Genomic DNA, 7,710 nt, shown 5'->3' on the forward strand with positions numbered 1-7,710 from the left:
GAGCTTTTATCATTATTTGTTAATACGAGTAATTGAAGCAAACTTTGCGTAACGTATCTTTGTTATTTTAATTTTTAATAATTAGTTTACGCGTGTCATGAGACGGAAAAGGATGGAAATCGCTGCTTTATCCTACAGGCAGATACTTCAATTCCAGCACTAATCGTCGATCCAAGAGAAATTCAAAAGAGATTCGAATTCTTTGGTCCGCGGCAGCGAGTACCAGCCCCTGACCCGCATTATTTCCGTCCAGACAGGATGTAATCGTTCCTCCGACCGATTTAATCTGGCCGATTCCACCCCATAGCAGGCAGGCGCAATCTCCGCGATCGCGTGAGCAAGAAAAGAAGAAGCTCGTAAAAGCGCTTCGCCGGGATTTCTGCTCTCTAATTGTCGGAGTCATTCGTTCCTTTCACGAACAACGGAACAGATGCACCGATTTTGTATTCGGGAGGCTGCGTCCGGGGAACCAAGGGGGTCCTGTGTCTCTTGGGGTTATTTTCAGTCGATTATCCGGCCGAGCGTGGGGTCAATACCGTGATAGTTTCGCCTGACAAGTAAAAGAGTACACGAGGACGACTCCATTAGTAGGTTGGAATAGAATCACGAGGGCGGGGAGAATAATCGGGCGGACGACTTAATTTTTCGTCTTTGCCCGCATCGACCAACCTTCGCGAATCATCCACGCGTCGCCCTAGAATCGGCTCGATCCGATTGTTTCGCTAGTGCTTCGTCGACCAATCGCCGGCACGCGACGATTCTTTTGTACTCGCGAGAAAGCAGCCTTGGTGGAACAATCGGTTGGTTTTAGGGGTGGAAAAATTAATGCAATGATTGTCCGACATATAAAGATACGAACGAAGAATTTTGTCTTTGAGATAGGATCAGGAGTAGAGGAAATTAAATTATTCGATCAATTTATTTAATACTATCTAAACATTTGGATTCGCTTTTCCAAATGTACGGATGCTAAATTCTCCGTTAAAGTTCCATTCATTCATATTTCCGAGATACACACATTTATCGATAAATTGGAGAAAAATTTATGCGTTAAAAGTTTAAATGAAGTAAACTAGGAAGTGAAACGTATTGAGAATAAACCATCATATTTTTAAGTGGTGGCACATGCTTGTGATTCTCCTTTTTCTATAACTTTAATTATTATCTTGCACAGCTCGTTGTCCTCGGCCGTGTTCCGCGGTGAAAAGCGTCGGGAAAGAGATCGCATGCAGCAAGTAAATGGATGGATAAACCGGGGCGAAAAAGGGTGCCTTTGAGCCGAAGCGAGTCCGTTGCTGCCAGATTAATTAACGAAGCGCTCGCCCGGGGTCCGGAAAAGGATCAACAACTCCGATACCGGGATACCCGGAGCTAATAGACAGGTGGCCCTATCTGCTTAACCATCGTTTCGCCTGGATCGATCGTTCGATGCTGTGGTAATCGCGAATCAATCGTCTCCGACCCTCCGAGTCGCGGTTTTCTCTGTCGAGGGATAAATATCTGTCTTTTGAGCTGTCTTATAAAATATGAAAACCGTGCAAAGTTATTTTTAATGTTTTAGATTGTCACACAAGTCAATTATTACAATCCTAATGTAAGATCAGAGTAAATGAAAAGATTCGTAGAAAATAAATTTAGAAAGTTTGGAAGGATGTTCTCGATTAGTTTTATGTACGTTTGTTCAATTTCCTAAGTCCTTTGCCTCTTGAATTTGGTTGAAACAAAACAAGATTATAATAAGCGTCGTACAATTCCTTTAATTTATTTGCTTTTGATTCACATCGAAACATAGAAACGATCATCCTTTTTAACTGTTCTAGAAATTTCGATTCATCATCCGCGTAATAGCACACAAAAATATACGAAACACGTTGCTTTTCTGCAATTTATCGCCAATCCATCGGCAATTTCTAAAACGCTTATTCTGCATTGTAAATTCGCATACAGGGAATTGAACAATGTAATTTGAAGAAGAGAGGGAGAGGCAGGGGCGAATTAAGAGATATTTTCACTCGTCTATATACCAGAATATCAGGCGTAACTGAAACTTCGATAGCTTTGCTTGTACAATATTAATTACACGCTCGTTCTCGGTTTCGTATTATTTCCTTTCTCGTCGCATTTCGACGCGCCAATCGCTCGACTAATTGCTCAACCCGTGGCAATCGCAATTACCATTCGTCCTCTCTATCTGGATGGCAACTTTGATTTAACATGAGTCGTTGCGGCGCGCGCGACGATCGATCAATGAAAAATTCATCGAACGGAATAAATGATCGGCTCGACCATTATCAATCGTTCTAATGCTCGTCCCTGTTTTCGTTTTTTTTCATCGGAAAGAAACATATGAATAAAAAAAGGAAGAGAAACAAGAACAAAAATAGGATCGAAGCGTTGAAAATTGAAGATAAACTCGAGGTAATTAACTAGGGGAATGAAATTGAACGAATTCTTAAAACCGAGTATATACGATACGAGTTTTATTTGCCGCGTTGAATCGGGGGCTCGTGTCAAAGGTTCGTCCATCTAAGTAATTACCGGAGCTTAGGAGCGTCACAGTTGGGTTCAACGATGTCGATTAAATGCGAGATAAGATACAACTGCTCCACCTTTGCACGGTTCGTGCGTCCCAGAGTAGTCTATTCCTTTTCACAATGCTCCCTTAATCGGACGGTACGTTTACTTGAAATGCTATAAAATTATCTCTCGACGATTATCGTTTATATCTCTAACATCGGTACTAAACTATAAACGACTACCACCGAAGAAATCAAAGTGAAAAATATACATGCAAGAGGTAAAGTAAGCTTTTATTCGTATATGCGTTACAAAAAAATCATTCCAGTGCCTCAGAATGCATTGTTTATTGAATCGATCGTTTCGATCAGTTTACTAGCGTATAGCGTTCAAAGTGAGAAATTACAAATTTCCGACAACGAACTATATTTTTTTGAAATAGAACAATTTCATTTCACCTGGCAAGTCTAAAAATTTGTAGATCCTTGTGAACGATCCTCCACGCGATTTAATTAACCGAATATGAATAAAACAAAGCGGCGATATTTAGCGCTATTGGGTGAAACCGTAAGTATGCCGATTGAAATTTCGTCAAAAGGGTTGATTACTGTCGCTTTCGGTATTAGTCTCTGGCCGCCGGTTTATCGTGAATGGTAATACGATCACGAGGTATTGTACATGTTCAACATATGCGGCCTGGTACAGGCTCGCGCTCATCGTGCACGCCGTCGTGTGTATGCAAGTGAAAAACCGGTGAACGAAGAGCGATGCACTTTTCGGAGAAAGGAACAGAAAGCGAGCCGCGTGTTATTTCGAACAATGGTCTCGGCCGATTTAACCTCGGTCTCGCGACGACACGCCCGAGGAATATACCGGAGCCAGCAAACATTTGCCCTGCAATTGGTCTAAAACGTTATTCTGTGATCAGCGTTTTAAAATATGCCAATTTGTAAGGAGAAACGGTACTTGGGAAATGGAGAAAATTGTTGTTTCGTGTAAAATGCTAGATGAATTCTACAATTTGAATATTTCTGGAACTCTGACAATTCGAAGAAGTCGAGAATTTACAAATTTATAAATTCGAACGCTCCAAGATTGGAAGGTGTAAACAATTTAATGATTCCACAACTTGTAAAACCATTCGGGTACGACAACTCGAGTAAGTAGAAGCGGCAAGTAATAGAATCGCGGTTGGTCACGGAGTAGAAAGTCTGAGTGATACTACTGGTTCGGGCCCTCGGTCACACAGAAGAGAGCCGCTCTGACACGACGACAAAGCGTATAAAGAGGGACGATGACAGACTGCTCGGGCAACAGAGTAAAGAGAGGGAGTCAATGGGTATAAGCACTAAGCACGTAACTATGAAAGAAGCAGGGGGTTGCGAATCGTCGCTAGATTAAAAAGAGGCTCCCTTTTTCGCTTGCTCTTTTATGCCTGTGCGCCGCGCCCCACACGCATCATGTGCCTCCCATGTTCATACGTGTATTTGTGCACTGTGCGTGCTGACTCACACATATCCACGCGAATCCGTACACGCAACGAACGTCTTCTCATGCATGCGTGTACAACAAACGTGTACGAGTATACACACGACCACGCGTTCGATATCTCGCGACCGTCCGCTGTAAAAAGCAATTCGATCTGGCAGCGCGGTCTATAAGCTAAGCCCCCCTTTCACCCCTCTCGTCTCTTTTGGTAGCAGTCTCGCGAACGCGTCAATCTTCCTGCGGGATTCGACTTTTGGTGTCTGTGTTCTGGAATGAAAATCGACCGATTTCGTTGGTTATTATCTCGTCAGCGAAACAGAGTATTCCGTTTAAAATTAAACGGCGCTTCCAACCAACGCTTGTTTAAACCCGCAAAGCACGCGTGTAGATCCGCAGTTATCCTATGTACAAATCTATCCTGATACAGAATGTTCGATACGATCAGAACCTTAGAATCAACTTTTCGCCATTACATCTCTCCTCAAGTTTCTTTACTTTTATATCATCCACGTCACCTTCTTCCGAAACACCAAATAAAGAACTTATTTCGTTGCTTTGTGACTAAACGAGGTTTCAATTGGAGTGACGTGCAAAGGGTGTGGCCGCTGTAACCATTCCATGCTGGAAGGTCTCGATAGATTTTCCAAAAAATTATTCCATTAGAGTAATTGTCGAGCTGCTGCGGAGGCAGGTAATAATAGTCACGGAAGGATCGCGTCCGCGATAATGGCCGCTATAAATTGGCCGTGTTGCTCGTACGGTGAAGCAGAAAGCGCGGGGCGCAAGGAAGGAGACGCAGGATTCAGGCGTCATCTGCGCGGCCTGTTCCTTTTTTTCCCTGTTTTTCTATCCAACACAGCTGTTGCGAAGTCGTCGACGCATTATCAGTCTGATAATTAACTCGATTAGCCGGACGATGAAGCTTTATACAAATGAGCCTCCTTTTACGGCTACAGCAATTAAGCCGCGTTATCGATTGTGTTTCATCGCGAATCACGTGAATTACGCGCACTCGCGTGGACGTTCGACCGCTGCGTGTGCTTAAACAGACGTTGGATCACGCGATTTCCACCGTTGATCATCAAGGACCGCGTTTAATTTACTAACGACCATCGTCGTTGTTGTTGTCGTCGTCGTCGTCGTCGTCGTCGTCGTCGTCGCGATCCCTTGTCCGCTCGTCCATTAGGAATTGCTGATTTTTTGTTCTGTTCTGGTCTCTCGATCACAGTGACAAAGGCAAAAGTGGGTGTAATACCGCAGGTGGTCTATAGGACCCCCATGGTTCTGGAAACTCTGGTATTCTCCCGAGGAATGAGTTTTGCTTGATATTTTGATGGCACACTCGAATCGATCACGAGATTTGTCGGCGGACAGCGACAGGATGGATTTTAGACGGATAACTGGCGGTTAGGGGAGTCTGAAATCGGTAATGGTATATATCCACGAAATATTCGATGGTTTCGCGGGTCATGGGATTTATTCCATCGTTCAATCGTGCAATTCTATTCGGCGCTGTTCTGCACAGATTCTGTAATTCGTCGGTGAATCGTAGATTATTTCGTTCCCAAGACCGGCTTTGGTCCACTAGCACACAATTATCGTAGCGTTCTCATTAATTTGTCTGGAATTCTTCGAATGCCGTCACGGTTACATTCAATTTAAGATAACGTATAGAACTTAAACTTAAACTCTAACGAGCAATGAACCGACTTACATCATCGTTATGATCTTCACGTTGCATCGTATAACGTGTTATCGAAGTAAAGAAACATTGTACAGAAAAATAATTTCAAAAACAAACTTCGTGACAAATATCGCCAGAAAAGAGATTTCATCACGCCTACGGTAATAATTTCCACCTTTTACCACCACGTCTGGAAAAATTTGAAAAAGGTCTGGGTATCAGGGCAGAAGTAATGAGACCAATCATTGGGAGGGTGGTCGAAGAATAGATTCTTCGAAAGATTTCGTGAGTTTGCCGGTGTAACACGATCGTCACTTATACGAGACCCCGTAGGACACGGGCTCCGAGACCGTCGTCATCCCCTTACGTGTTAAATTACCCCAGGACAGGGCGCATAGAAGTATTGGGAGAGGGGAAGGTTGCAATTCGACTCTAGATTGCAGCCGACAATGAGTTGGTGAATTTTCGATCCCAGGGACAAACAGGATCCTAATACAATTTTTTTTTAATCCTGGGCTAGCTCGATTCAAAAGTATTAGGGGTGGGGGGTTAATTGATAGGACGGAGAGGATTTTCGAAAGGTGCGAAGATCCATGCGCTCGATTTTAAAACGGCTATAGAAAGCTTAGTGGTGAAAGAGTAGAAGCAACGTGTTGTTTAACAGGCAGCTAGTTTGCGAAACATATATCGGGTATCGCGAGTGTTTTTGTTAAAAAAATCGAGAATTTTACGACTCTTTTTTTTTTTAACACACAGAGAGATTCGTGGAGTGGTAGTAAAATTATTTCAGAGGAAGTATCTTTAGTTTCTTGAATTTCGAATACACCAATTCCCATTATTTATATATTTATACAAATTTATTTCGACTCGTTCACGAGGGGAATTCCGTCGAGGTTACGATTCTGATGTTAAAGCAGTCTCATTAAATCGAAAAGAATTTCCTGTCATTTGACGACGTAGCATCCAATGGGAAGAAATAGTTTTTTTTCCGAGTCCGACTCCTTCTCCTCCTCCTCGTCCAGCTTTTTCCCTCTTCTTTTTTTCATCCGAACTCCAGAAGCGATATCGACGAGCGGCTGAATTTTCCGATCGGCTTGTTAGCGATAGGGAAACGTTGTTCCGCAACGAAGGTAACGACGGAACAAAAAGGAACGAAATTGAAATCGATCGATCAACGCTCCTCGCGGGCTACGTCGTTTCATCGCAATTACCGAGTTAATGAGTCGCTTTAAATATTCAATGCCATCGCTTATTAACGCCAATATAAATCGTGTTTAATCAATCGAACCGCGTTTAATCCATCGGCGACGGTTCTCGGCCATGCGGAGCTAATATCTTCGACGTCGTTGCGTCACGAATACCATTCGCACGAATTCTTCAACGTGCTTCCATCCATGTTTCTTTAAACGACCATTTTTCCGATGCATTTGCGTACCAAACAGACGTAATCCGCTACAATCTTTTCTTTCAAAACAAAATTCTGCTTATAGATTCTTAAGTCGATAAAACTAAAAAAGAGTATCAGAATTCGTCAAGCTTAAATTATACTACATGTACGATCCAAGCTTCAACGCCCATCCAAGGAACTTCTCCGAGAATTGGCCAAACAACCGTTTCGCTATATCGCCCAATTCTCATAGAGATAGTTGGACACGTCGAAAGGACACTTACCAAACAGCTTGGTAGTGGAAACTCAAACGAGACCGCAGACAAACCTGCGAATTCGGACACCTCGATACGATCGAGTCCTTCCTTCCACTCAATGTGTTGCTCCTAACCAATTTACTTATCGGACCGATACCCTCGTGAAAATCATACGAATAGATCGCCGATATTTATGCAAATTCGTATCTCTACAAATATAAATTAAAAACGTACAACTTACATATAAAAATGTTTTACCCACTGAATACTATAACGAGTATTATACTTTCGACATTCTATACGCAAGATTTGTCCACCTTTAAACTTCCTACAAATGCATAAACATCGGCGATCTACTTGTAAAACGATTTATCATT

The sequence above is a fragment of the Bombus flavifrons genome, chromosome 10 (assembly GCF_040668555.2).
Source record: "Bombus flavifrons isolate JBK064 chromosome 10, iyBomFlav1_principal, whole genome shotgun sequence".
NCBI classification, from domain to species: Eukaryota; Metazoa; Arthropoda; class Insecta; order Hymenoptera; family Apidae; genus Bombus; species Bombus flavifrons.